Here is a 14,546-nt window from a genome sequence, read left to right as displayed (position 1 = left end):
CAGTTATTTCAGTCCCACCAGTTCGTCTCACATTTTTGGGTCTTCAAATGTTGCTTCATCTTCATTCGGAATGTTAATATGAACTCCAAGGGAGGAAAAATACCAACTCAGTTGATATCATTATTGCCAGAAATAGAAATGCACCAGATGATTTTCCTGGCAAATCAACACCAATAGTTTATGGATAACCTGAACAAATGTAGAGTGAAGATTCTGAACTTATTTTTTTTTATTGTGGATCTGCTAATAAAACTAATCTTAGAGGCAACGAAAATGTCTAAAAGCAACAGTGAGAACAGAACAATTCCTGGAGTAACACATCCCCTTCACATAGAAGCTTCTGTGTAAGGACTTTAAGTATAATCATTCTATTGTGGAATAGGAATGGAGGCATAGAGTAATTAAGGGGCAGTTTCTGTCACATTTATTCTCAATCTCAACAGTATTTTCCTCAGTGAGAACCACTTGCTAAGCAAGGTGACTAAGGATCTCTGATCCTATGTGATTGCTCAAGGTCACTGATCATGCCAGTAAAAGAGCTGAGACTTGAACCCATAACTTCTGACTCCCAGATCCTTCTCTAATTAGTAAACAAGTCTGAAATTCCTCTGTGAAGCACTTTCACACCAACAGGAGATTCAGGAAGAAGGGAGCTCCTAGCGAGAGTGAAATGGGATGGGGAACTTGCCACAATGGGATGGGGGGAAGGCTATCTGTGCATGGTGACTTCACAACAGAAGGCACAAATTGGGAGGGAAAAGAGAAAAGGGGACGCAGCAAGGCTGGCGTTAGTTACAAATTCAAATGGCTGCACAACAGGCAGTATATCTACAATAGTCTATATAGTCCTGAATAGCCTTTCCAGGATGGTCCACACATCTTTATCTATAGAACCCCTAGAGCAGTGGTTCTCAAACTTTTGGGCCTATGGCCCACCCCATTCAAGGCAAATCTTTCTACGGCCCACCAGCCAACCACCCATGATGACAAAATGGGTGCAGGAGATGGTGGGGGTGCAAGGTCTGGGAGGGAGGAAGAGTGTAGGAACGGGCTGATTATGGGATGGGATGAGCAGGAGGGAGGGTGCAGGAGCAGGCTGGGGGGTGAAGATCTGGGCAGGAGGGATGTGTGTGAGAGGGATGGGGTAGGGATCCAGGCATAAGGAAGATGGGAGTGGTGCTTACCTGGCTCTGCATCCCCTGCCACTCCTAGGCACTGGCCCCACTGCTCCATTGGCTGGGATAAAGCTGAGAGTTGCCTAGGATAAAAATGCACACCCTGTGCTCAGTCATGGGGGGCACATGGGGTAGCTTCTTTTTGGTTTTATAAAGTTTTGTAACCCCCAAACATTGCGTGAATCTGCATTCTCCAAAACAGTCTTCTTGAGTGGGGTTGGCTCCCAGTTTTAGTCTTTATCTACTCTCTAGTTAGCCATCTGGTCAATGAGGAGAGAGAGCAGCCTAGGCAAGTGCCCAGCAAGGACTGCTGATAACAACAATATCTATTTTTCATTTGTACCTCGAAGTGAAAACCCAAGTCAACATGCAACCTGTACACACAGCTCACCTGTATAACCATAAGGAGTCTCATGGCACTTTAAAGACTAACAGTCTTTAATTAGGGCAGTGTTTCTCAAACTGTGCTCCGTGGATCCCCAGGAGCTCTGCGAGACATCTCCAAGGGCTCCACGAGGTTGACAAACTGGAAACATCAATAGGTACAACACATACAATCAGTGGACCGCTGGGGCTCCGCACATACAATCAGTGGACCACTGGGGCTCTGTATAAACGTTTACACATGTAAAGGGCTCCAGAGCCCAAAAAGTTTGAGAACCGCTGGATTAGGGTATTAGAGTGTTAGTCTTTAAAGTGCCACGGGACTCCATTATATTTTTGCTCAGACTGACATGACTACCTCTCTGAAACTTGTATAACTGTGCATTCCTCCCTCCATGACTTTCATCTTTCCTCCCCCATTGCCTCTGCCTGTTTGCTGAACGCATTGGCTGCCTCCCATCTTAGAATGTACACCATCCATGGCAGGGACCACGTAGTGCCCAATCCGGTGGTGATCCCTAGGCATTATCATCAGTATTTGTATTTCAGTAAGTTCAGCAAACTGAACTGTCTTTTTTGAGCCAGAAGGATGGGTTGTTCCAATGCCCACTGAAACATTTCTCTGGAAGAAATAATGAAGGAACTTAGTAATATAGCATCCCCCAAAATAACCAAATAAGGTGACATTTTAGCACAATTCAGGTGGGATTATATCTATCCATATCAATACTAAAAGTCCCCGAGTTAATATTGTTCTAAAGCAGACTATTCAGCTTTTAGATTATACAGATATTGCATTTAGATCTATATATGCCACATACTTCCACAGGTTCATGTTTTCCAGGGACTCAGCAAAATCAAGACTAGGAGGTTTTGCTCTAAGGACAGCTACTGTATTTTCATATTTGTGCTAGTTAGATGAGTATTAACTCTTCATTTGACGAAATAGTTTGTCTTTGTTTGGAGTATGCTTTTTGATTAGTGCCTAGGAATTTACTTGGAGACTGCAATGAATTCATTTTGTTGATTGTGATCTGAAGTACTCTCTCTGGTGAGAAATGCAAAATACATTTCTTCTGTTTTAATTAGAACTCTAGCCTATCCTCAGCCTTGTAAAGCAAATGACAGCTCTGAAGGGAAGAAAAGAAAGCTATTTTCTTTGGGCTTTCAGCACACCATGATAGATATGGAATATGACAGAAGGGACTAAAAGTTAATAGGAATCATTAATCAAAATACGCCCTCACAGCAAATAACCGTTCAGCTGCTGTATCATATGTCTTTCATTTCATGACACACAGTCCTAGACCTTTACAATTGTTCCTGTCCTGCAGGGCGATTTCAATTGAATAACACTTAGTTCCTATTTTTTTAAAAAATGAATACAGGGTACATTTTAAAGGGCTGTATCGTCCCTCATTTAAAACATTGCAGTGCTTGAAAGTAATCGGGCACAACACATTGCAGTAATACGAACCTGAAGTGATTTGGACCATTAGTCTAACACGTGTAGGAGATATGGAACTCCATGTTGAGTCCACACAAACACATCATGTTGCTTGCAGCTGAGACAGGTACCTGTCATGTGGTGAGACAGGAATTCTAGTCCCAGTTCTCCGTTTCCTGTATTGCCTTGCGCAAATCACTTATGTTTCCCTTCCCACCATTTGTCTGTCTTAGCTATTCAGCCTAAGCTCCACAGAGCAGGAACTATGTGTTTTTACAATACCTAGCTCAACTGGACTTCCAGGTGCTACTATAATATAGAAGATAATAATAATAATTAGCCCAGAAAACAGCAGGCTATATAGTACTGGTTCCCACAGTTTGATTGCTTCACTATTTAGTGGGTAGACTTGCAAATATATTCAAACAGAGAAGCAATCCGAAGTGTAAGGGTTGTATGGGAACCAAATGCAAAAGGACCATGATCAATTATTTAGCGATTCATCATTTGGCCTTTTCATATATAAAAAAAGTACCAATAAGCAATGTTCCCTCTCATCCATGTGTGGAATAAATTCTGTTATGATCACCAAGGCATGCATGGATGTGCACCACCAGTAGAAATACACGCTGCCAGCTGCTGCCTGCTTGGGAGCTCTGCTAATCAGCTGGGTGACATTTAAATCTCTCCTGGGCAGCTGTGGCCGCCCAAACATGCAACTCACAGGGAACACTGCAAGTGGGAAGGGACATCAAGTGTCCTGGCTTATGATATGGCTGGGGCTGTGCTGAAGCCTTAACTATCAGTTCTGTACAGTTTTACCGTCTCATCCAGAAATAACAAATTCCACCAACATGATTCATTATTGTTATCATTGTGATATTTACTAGATGCTTAAGTGCACGAGGCATGGCAGAGAGGTGACCTGGTCACACCTGGAGCACCTATCTGATTTTAGGGGCTCTTTTGTTGAGCCGAAAAAATCATAATAAGATCAGATGGCTGAGTGCTGAAGCCTGAAAAATCCAGATTGGAAATACAATGCCACTTTTTAACAGTGGGAGCAATTAACCAAGGGGACACCTTGCCAAGAGGAGCAGTTGATCCATCACCATCTGGATGTTTTCAAGCCAGACAGGTTGTCTTCCTAAATGATATGCTCTAATGCAACCACACGTTATCGATCCTGACAGCTTTCAATTACCCAGAAAGAAACAATACCCTCTCCTTTGCAAGGGGTATCTGAAGCAGGAGGTCAGGCGTTATAAACGGGGTGATCTCTTTGGGTCCTAAGAGATAAATAAATAAAATCAATTATTTCATCAAGACAGTTCCTGCCTAGAGAACTTTTGTCTAGAAGGCAAACAAGATCTCACGAAAGAAATGAGTCCTTCGGGGAGAGTGAAATCAGGAGGGAAACTAATGGGGCTGGGGGGTGAGATCTGTGCATGGGGGTTTCATAGCAGAAGGCACAAACTGGGAGGGATGAGAGAAAAGGGGCAGCAGCCAGGTACAGTGGGGTTCAGTTATAAAGGGCACTCAGATCAAAATGAGATGTTTGTATTTGGTGTGGAGGTGAATGGAAGCCAATGAAGACCCCCAAAGTTGGCCTCGGTCAGGGATGAGGAATCTACAGACCATGGGCTGGATCCAGACCCCAAATTGCCTTGATTTGGTCCAGGGAGAGGCTCAAGGCTTTTCCCCCACCGAGGGCAAGCCAGTGCTGGCGCTCCAGCCCCACAGTGATCTCTGAACCTCGGTGCCCCCCTCAGGCTGGAGCATGGGTGCCAGCTCCCCACTGCGCGAGGAAGCAGCAGGGAGCTGGTGCTAAAGTCTCTGCCTGGGGAGGGGGAGGAAGTGGCTCTGCAGGCTCTACCCTTGCTGCTCTCAATTGGCCAGGAATGCCTAGCCAATGGGGGCGGCAGTGGGTGGTGCCTGAAAGTGCAGGGAGGCATGGAGCCACCTGTGCCCCCCTGCCAAACAGGAACCACACCAGATCCTGCACCCCCAACCCCCAGCCTACTCCTGCACCCTACCTCCCACAGATCCTGCACCCCAACCCTCCATTCCTGCATCCTACCTCCCACCCAGATCCTGCACCCCAAACCCCTTCCTCTTCCTGCACCCTACCTCCCACAGATCCTGCACCCCAACCCTCCATTCCTGCATCCTACCTCCCACCCAGATCCTGCACCCCAGCCCCCCATTCCTGCACCCTACCTCCCACAGATCCTGCACCCCAACCCTCCATTCCTGCATCCTACCTCCCACCCAGATCCTGCACCCCAACCCCCCCGTTCCTGCACCCTACCTCCCACCCAGATCCTGCACCCCAAACCCCTTCCTCTTCCTACATCCTACCTCCCACAGATCCTGCACCCCAACCCCCCATTCCTGCACCCTACCTCCCACCCAGATCCTGCACCCCAACCCCCCCGTTCCTGCACCCTACCTCCCACCCAGATCCTGCACCCCAAACCCCTTCCTCTTCCTACATCCTACCTCCCACAGATCCTGCACCCCAACCCCCTTCCTCTTCTTGCACCTTACCTCCCACAGATCCTGCACCCCAAACCCCTTCCTCTTCCTGCACCCTACCTCCCACAGATCCTGCACCCCAAACTCCTTCCTCTTCCTGCCCCCCAGCTCCTACCCAGATCCTGCACCTCAACCCCCTTCCTCTTTCTGCACCTTACCTCCCACCCAGATCCTGCACCTCCAGCCCCCCCTGCACCCTTTCTCCCAACCAGACCTCACACCCATAGACATCCAGTAGTCTAGGCGGGGGGGAAGGCTTTGCCTTCCCAAACCACCAGTCATGGCCCCGCCCACACTCCACCCCAGAACACCTGCTGTAGGCGTTCTAGGGGCGGAGTATTGCTGCCCCCAGAGCCTGCCCTCTCGGTGCTCCAGGGGCTGCACAGGCTGAGGCGCACACCTGCACATGCCCTCTCCCGTCTCTTCCCCTCCCCATGGTGCACCACCCGCCCATACTTGCACCCTCACCTTCAGCCCACTCCTGCATCCTACCTCTCACCCAGACCTTGTATCCCCCACCCACAGCTCGTTCCTGCAGACTACCTACAACCAGATCCCACCCCAGCCCTCTCCCTGACAGCCCCCCCCACACACACACACATTGAACCCATCAATTTTAGTCCCATTTCAGAGCCTGGGCAGGAGCACAAAATCTACTAGCCTGGATCCCCAGAAGAGATAATCCAGCCCTGGGGGAAGGTTGATTTTTCTGTGGGTCATTCCCTGACCCAAAAAAGATTCCCCACACCTGGTTTAAGTCTTCCTTGTACAAGCACATAGAGGTGAGTTTCATTAACAGAAAGCTCCTCAAATTGGCAGGAGTTTGAACCAATTAACAGCATCTCTTCTGAGAAATCCAAGGTGCAAAACATATGTGATTTTCAGGGATTTTACAGACACAGTGTCTGAAATGAGTCTCCAGTACAAGAGTATTTCATGAGTCTATATGAATTGGTTTTAAATGTAGCCTCCCTTGACTGAGTTAAAAGTGTATTTTATAGCCATCTACATGCAACCGTATGGCAAATCTTTCCCACTGACAATACAAATAAACCATTTCATTTTTAGGCAACAAATTACTTATGTGGCACTTGATTAAATTTGTTTTGTGGCTAGAAAAAAAAAATTTGTGCTGCAGTTCACTGATACAGAAACAATTAAAATAGATTGGTTTTGCTGATGCAATTCCAGACATGCGATAATTATCCTCTTATGGCATCACTTCTGTAAAAGGATAATTGATTAGAATGAGCACAGTATTTCACAAAGAAGGGAGCATCTTCATTCTATTTTTAGCACTACAGAATTTTTATGGGCCTTAAGAAACTGGTGCTTCATATGCCTGGGGAGGGGGTCTTTTATTTGGTGGATTTTTTTCATAGATGTAACTGTGACCAGGGGATTTCTGGGTGCCAATTATCAGAGGGCATAGGAGTACATAGGGTTGCACAGGGATTCCCTGGGTCTGATATATGTATAATAGTTCACTGAAAGGTGGCATCCAAGATCTCTACTGGAAGCCTGTAGCCCACTAGTCATCATAAACCTTGTAAAATGTGTGTACAGATCATATTTAAGGCACTGTATATCTGTACTTAAAATTATGTTCTTGAGGTCTTGAGTTAAGGTAGGTCACCAAGGCCTCATCTACACTAGACCAGGCAGGTCGACTTAAGGTATGCCCATCCAGACATGTGAAATGCGTAGCTGGAATCAACTTACCTTAAGTGGAGCAGCCATGGCATCTACACTGTGGGAGGAAGACATTCCCATCGGCTTCCCTTACTCCTCACACAATGAGGAGTACCAGACACTGGCAGAGGTTGCCCTCAGCATTTCATCTGGGGGGTCTACACTAGAGCCACTAAATTGAACGCTAGAAAATCGACCTCTGGAAGATTGATCTTTTCTTTAGTGTAGACATGCCCCAAGAGGTGACAGACCCAGAAGATTTTCCTGTCAGGAAGAAGGTAACAGGCAACTCCCCTCTATTTGGCCATGTGCATACTGTATGCCTCAAATTGTATGTCTCTTTGCCTAGTGAGCCAGGGCTACATAAGAGATAGCAACATCTTCAAGACAGCAAATCTACAGGATGAACCAATCAGCAGGGGGCGCCCTGCTTATAAATAAAGAGAAAGGATCCGTCTCGTATGTGTTGGAATGCAAAGGAACACCTTGGGTCCTTCACCGAGGAGGCAGGCTGACCACATTCTTATGTCATGAAAAGAGTCACAGCTAGCCTGACCATAAAAGACTGCAAGGAGCTGGAGTGAGCAGGCCTCAACTTAACATCTATTTTAATTGTTTCTCATTCATTAACCCTAAGCTCTAGAATGCATGTTGTGGTTTTATTTTATATGTAACCATTCATTTCCAACCATTCCGCTGGCTACCTCGTGAATAGTTACATGTTGTTAAATCATCTTAGACTTGATTTCAGTACAACAGTGTTGTGTGTTCAGCATTGATGCAAGATGGAACCGGCAAGCTGAGGGTAGAGGGGTTTTTTGGAAGCAGAGAAGCTGTGAATACTGCAAGTGTCCAGTGCACCAGGGGCTGGATACTGCAGGGAGTAGCTCAGAAGTCACAAGGGCAGGAGTGAGCAATGCGCTAACCTGTAGAGTAAGAGGAGGATCTGTGAGGCCTAGAATGAAGGACTGCTGTTGCCCGTTGCCAGTAGAGTTGGGGAGCTGAGCCCTGACAGGCACAGACAAATTTTCCTCACATTATGGGCAGGTGATATCAAGATACCTCACAACCCTGTTATACTGAGGAAACATCAAGTATATTTTAAGGTAGATTTCTAAAAGGCCATTGTGGGGAAAAGGCCATTGATTGAAAAGTTGGGATAGCTGTGGCAGACTTCGGTTTAGTTTTCTTGCTTCAATAGATTGGCCCAGGAGTTCAAATAAAGTATTTGAATGAAGTATTTGAATTGGTAGGCACTCACCTGGAATGATGAAACAAAAAACAGGGCTATGTAGCACTTTAAAGACTAACAAGATGGTTTATTAGGTGATGAGCTTTCGTGGGCCAGACCCACTTCCTCAGATCAAATAGTGGAAGAAAATTGTCACAACCATATATACCGAAGGATACAATTTAAAAAAATGAACACACATGAAAAGGACAAATCAAATTTCAGAACAGAAGGGTGATGGGGGGGGGGAGGTAAATGTCTGTGAGCTATAGATATTAGAGGTGATAATTGGGGAAGCTATATTTGTAATGGGTAAGATAATTAAAGTCTTTGTTCTAACTTAGGTGTAAAGTGTCGAATTTAAGCATGAATGACAGTTCAGAAGATTCTCTCTCAAGTGTAGTCTTAAAAGGTCTTTGAAGCAGGATGCAGGTAATCAAGTCGTTGAGACAATGTCCTTTCTGGTTGAAATGGAAACAGTTTCTTGCCATTTCAACCAGAAAGGACATTGTCTCAACGACTTGATTACCTGCATCCTGCTTCAAAGACCTTTTAAGACTACACTTGAAAGAGAATCCTCTGAACTATCATTCATGCTTAAATTCGACACTTTATGCCTAATTTTGAACAAAGACTTTAATTATCTTACCCATTACAAAGATAGCTTACCTAGTTATCACCTCTAATATCATTAGCTCACAGACATTTACCTCCCCCCCCCCCCCATCACCCTTCTGTTCTGAAATTTGATTTGTCTTTTTCATGTGTGTTCAAATTTTTTAATTGTATCCTTTGGTATATATGGTTGTGACAATTTTCTTCCGCTATTTGATCTGAGGAAGTGGGTCTGCCCCACGAAAGCTCATCACCTAATAAACCATCTTGTTAGTCTTTAAAGTGCTACATCGTCCTGTTTTTTGTTTCAGTTACACCAGACTAAGACGGCTACATTTCCATCGCTATTCTGGAATGATGATACATTCTAAAACCCAGCCTTCTTACACAGCCTTGACTTGGGCTAGCATGGAGTAAAATGTAGGATACTGTGCAGAGCAATGGTTCTTGTTGACCTTCATGGACTATTCTTTCACACACAGAGCCAAGCTTCTCATTATAATGTGACAGAGAGATTCAAACAGGAAGGAATCCAGTTGAGGGCCACAAATCTGACCGGACTGGAAAATAAGACAGAAAAGCTATTAAGGGAGTACAACATTCAGTCTAGAAAAAGAAAGACAACAGAGTATATGGTAGCAGGATAGCATACAGTAGTTAAGGGGAGGCCATGTCAAAATAATGGATATTAAGAATGGATATAATAAATGAAATATTGAAAAAAGAGATGGACAAAACTTTTATTGGACAAAAATGACATTTTGGTCAACCTGGAATTATTTGTGAATTTGACATGAACAGTTTTGTCCATTCATAAAATGCCTGAAAGAAGAAATGGACGTGCTGCTGCCACCTTCCCCTGCCCACTTTAATCCTTTCAGCACCATATTAATGTAACGCCATCAGGCAGAATCAAACCTGGAACCTCTAGAGCTCAGTGCATAAGTCTCTAGTGCATGAACTAAAAGCCAGCAGGCTGCAGAGCAGACTCATTACAAGGCTATGGTAAAAGCACTCATGTGGCGTACAGGAGGCCCAGGTTCAAATACCTGTTCTGGAACAGACCCCAAGCAGACACTTTGGATACACTGAAAATTCCCAGACACTTTAGATTTGGTTCCACCTGAATCTGTTTGGTTTGTTTTCTTTTCTTTTCGGACTTGTGGGTTTGTTTGTTTCAGAACAGCCAATAAACCAAAACACCAGTTATGGGGCCCAGTTCTCCTTGGGAGGGAATCCTTGGAATTTAACAATAAGGGCAATTAGACAATGGAATAATTTCCTGAGCATGGTAACCAAGGCTAGGGAAAACAATTAGGACATGATCCTCAGAGGTACCAAGTATAATACTTAAGCCATAGTTTAGGAGAGCATCCTTTCTCCAGGACTGTACTTAAGCAGGTGCTTCATATATACATATGCTTATGTGCAGTTCTGAATTTGAACCTTATTGGTGAGTGAGACAGATTTTAAGATAATCTGCTTCATTAGCAATAATTAACTTTTGCAAAGCAGCATTGTGTTATTTATGCAAAAATCTTTGACATGTTGAATGCTAAAAATATGGGAACAGCACGAAATACATTGAATTTCAGGTTTAAAAATGAACACAGCGGCGATAGTCCTGGTTGTATATTCAGACTGGAAGTTCTGCAGCAGCTTCATGTAAATTGTCAAAAAAATAGGGGTTTTAGTTAATTAAATATGAAACTGATCCAAACAAAAAGGACAGTAGGCCCCTTGGTACTCGTTTTGATCTTCGTTCCTTTTTATTTTAGACTGTCTCTGTGGCCTCAGTTCTGAGTATGCTGTGAAGACAACGAGCAAGATTTCATAGGCTCAGGATTCGATGGAATAGATAACCAGAGGGATACAAAGCGACATCAGTTACCCCACCTAACAGGGACCTTTCCAAATATTTATGTGGGAAAATAATATACTGAAACAACTTACCAAAGGAACGAACGTCCGTAGGATTAAATGTCATGTAAGGTCATCCATGGGGTGGTGAACTTCTTGCTCTGGCTGATTTAGCAGCTGCTTAGCCCATGTATAGATGCTAGCAACCACAGCGTTCTAACCGGAATGGAATACATAAACAATGATCTCTCTTTCTCAAGGGCCTTATTCCCTGTAGACGTGATGTGCCAAAAGAGAGAGAGACAGAGAGAGAGATTGAGAGAGAGAGATCATTCTGATTGAATTTAAGTCTGACAAGGAAGCTGCTTCTTTCCTTTTTCTTACAGCACAGAGTGTGCAGCTAGTCCATAGAGTTATTAACTTCATGATCAAAAGAAAGTCTTGAAAGAATTAAAGACTTCCAGTATCATGCTGTTTTGCATGGCTGCAGACCTACGGCTACTGTAATGATTACTCACAGGTTTGTGCAGTCAAGTGAAAGCAATGAATCTTTCATAAAGAATTGTAGTTCTGCATTTTGGAAATATAATGAAACACAGTTTGTGTTTCACAATAGTTGCTAGGAATGTATGGTAAGTTGAAATGTAGGACATACTTAGATATTCTCTAGTAGCCATGTACAGTCAAAAACATCTAATCTAGGGATGTGATGATTTAACTGGTTAACCAGCAGACCTCATCCTTAGCCAATTAAATGGGATTTTACATCCCCAATCTAAGCAGCTGTGCACCAATAATCTTTGACAAATGGTTGGCAAATAACTTCCCTTGGGGCTGTGTTTCACACGGGTTGTCAAAGATTTAGCAGGGGAATGACAGGTGCATGACATCAGAGCCATATGGGTTGAGGCAGGGTGAAAAACATTAAAAAAAATAGTTCTCGACCCTAGGGATGTCAATGTGTAGGTGACTACACAATTACCCGATAAACCTGGGCTTATCAGATAATCCTGTTGACAATATGCATTCCTCTAACCCCTTGCTGCCTCTCTGTCAGAGGCAGCAAGGAGAGGTGGAGAAGGTGGGAGATGAGAGCCAGCGCCCATGAGGAACTGGCTTTTAAGCCAGCTTCCCATGAGCACCAGACCTGCCTGCCCCCCCACTCCAGCACTGCTGCCTCTGAACTGGTACATGTGGGAAGCAGGTTTTCAAGCAGGTTGCCTGCGCATATCGGCTCCTGCAGAGCCGCCTGTCCCCCCTTGCTGCCTCCCAGAGGCAATGTGGTGAGAGGGAAGCAGGCAGGAGCTGTTGCTTGTACAGCACGGGATGGCAGGGGGTCCCCAGAGTGGGTCTGTAACCACTAAAATAGTCGTGTAACCACTAAAATTTGATGCGGTTCCACAACTATTATTCAGTTTCATGCTATCTAACATCCCTATTCAACCCACATTCTTCATTTCTTGTCCTTGCTCTGTGCTGCAGTTTCCTGTTTTGCCCTGGGAGACTCTTGGGCTTCCACATGGCAGCCTGAATTTCCCACCCACAGCAAAAACCAAAGAACTGCAGGGACCATAGAGATTCAGGAAGCTACCTGGTGTCACTGCTCAGTCGAGAGAGAAGCCGTTCCCTACACTGGGCAACCTATGGTATTTCCCAGGCAACTGAGGAGTACCTCAGACAACTGGGTACATCGCTCAGCTCTGTAGTCACCCCTCTGTGCTCTGGTAGATCCAGGCAGTTGCCCACAACTGTCATTAGTTCTGTGAGGGGAAACTGCCAACCCAAGGGGTTTTGGCTCCCACCCTTATCTTTCTCACATCATACACACAATAAGTAGAGCAGTGGTCACCAACCAGTCAATTGGGATCTACTGGTAGATCTTGGAGCCTCTGACAGGTGATCCTGACTGGTTTGGCCACGTGGCTATCAAGTGCTGGCACTTCAGCTGCTCCTCTGCCCACTGCTGCACATCTCCTGCCCGTTGCCTTGGAGCTGTTCCCCCAGGAGCCTCCTGCTTGCTGGGCAGGGCAGGGGAGGGAGAGGAGGGTGCTGATGTCAAGGTGCCCCCCCTCTCCCACCGTGTGTCCTATCTCCACAGAGCAGGGTGGGGGCACAACAGGACTAGGGATAGAGCAAGTTAGCTGGCTGCTTTTGGAGCGGTGCAGGGCTGGGGCAGGGGTGAGCCTGCCTTAGCCTCTCTGCACCATCCCTCAGGAGCCACCTGAGGTAAGCAGTGCACATCTGGAGTCCATATCCTGAACCCCTACCCAAGTCATGAACTCCCTCCTATGCCTCAAGCCTCTGCCCTAGCCCTGAGCTCCCCTGCATCCAAACACCCTCCCAGAGCCTGCACCTAGAACCCATTCCTGCAACCCAACTGCCTGCCCCAAGCTCAGCTCAGAGCCCCTCACACTCTAAATCCCTTAACCCAAGCCCAGAACCTACACCCCAACTCTCTCCCCCAGCCTGGTGAAAGTGAGGGAGGATGGGGGAGGGAGGATGGAGTGAGCAGGGGCGGGGCCTCAAAGAGAGGCGGGGCAAGGCTATTTAGCGTTGAGGTAGATCTTGGATTGCACTTAAATTCAAAAAGTGATCTTGAGCTTAAAAAGGTTGAAGACCCCTGAAGTAGAGACTCTCTTGGCACAGGGATCACTCAGGAGGCTGAGAAGGAACAATACTATGTCCCCATATCCCCTTCACACCACCTCAGGCCTAACCCCTTCCAGACCACATTACAATCATTCTCCCAAGCCTTACCGCCTAACCCATCCCATCCAGCCAATGCTTCTCAGCCACATCCCAGTGCCCGCAGTCTCACATGCCTGGCCTAACCCCATTCAGCCCTTCTCTTCTCCCCACACCATTATCTTATCCCATCCTACCCCTCAAGCACCATGCCCCCACTTTACCCATCCATTCTAGCTCTGCCTTCCCTACTAAATGTCCTAATTTTCCAGCCTGAATCTCATTCACAGTTAATTCTACCCCACCTCTTCATTTGATTTTTGTTATGTGGAAAAGGCCTAGGAGGTGAAATAGCTCCTCAAAATGAGGTAAGTCTGAGAGTGGAATGCATTAATGATCCAGGGGAGGGGGATGAGAGAGGTTTTGTGTTGCATATATGTATGTTGGTGTCATTTATGTACAGGAGAAAATTGGATATTGATCAAATATACAAATAAAAGCATTGTCTGTGTACCGTTTGTGTATAATCTTCAGACTGCAGGACCATCACCTTTTGCATGCATGGGAGTTAATTTAGATTGGGGTGGGCAATCATTTTTGACGGAGGGGGCACTCCAAGATTTTGGAAAGTGGTTAAGGGCCACACTCTTCCAGGCTATTAATGGAGGAATTTCGGGGTGTGGGATGGAGGCTGGGTACAGAAGGGAGCCTGGGGTAAGGGATTGGGGTGCAGGAGGAAGAATGGGATCTGGGAGGGAGTTTGAGTGAAGGAGGTGGTTGTGACCTAGGGCAGGAGACTGGGGTTTTGAGATGTGACCTAGGGATAGGAGGGGATTGTGATCTGGGGCAGGAGACTGGGGTGCCAGATCTGGGAGGGGGTATGGGTGCAAGAGGGGGCAGAGGGTTTGGGTATGTGGAG

The 14,546-nt window shown here is 45.9% G+C and overlaps 1 long non-coding RNA gene across 1 annotated transcript; it reads right to left on the bottom strand.

Annotated features, from left to right (window-relative positions):
- Positions 1-1,180: 1,180 nt before the first annotated feature.
- LOC142826687 (uncharacterized) lies at positions 1,181-12,795 on the bottom strand. The gene is made up of 3 exons (XR_012900888.1): positions 12,534-12,795; positions 11,036-11,213; positions 1,181-1,258 (listed from the first exon to the last, which is right to left on the bottom strand). It is a non-coding gene; the product is annotated as an uncharacterized LOC142826687 (long non-coding RNA).
- Between the last annotated feature and the right edge of the window lie 1,751 nt (positions 12,796-14,546).

This window comes from Pelodiscus sinensis, chromosome 2 (assembly GCF_049634645.1).
Source record: "Pelodiscus sinensis isolate JC-2024 chromosome 2, ASM4963464v1, whole genome shotgun sequence".
In the NCBI taxonomy this organism is placed as follows: Eukaryota; Metazoa; Chordata; order Testudines; family Trionychidae; genus Pelodiscus; species Pelodiscus sinensis.
This window is presented reverse-complemented; position numbering and strand designations above follow the sequence as displayed.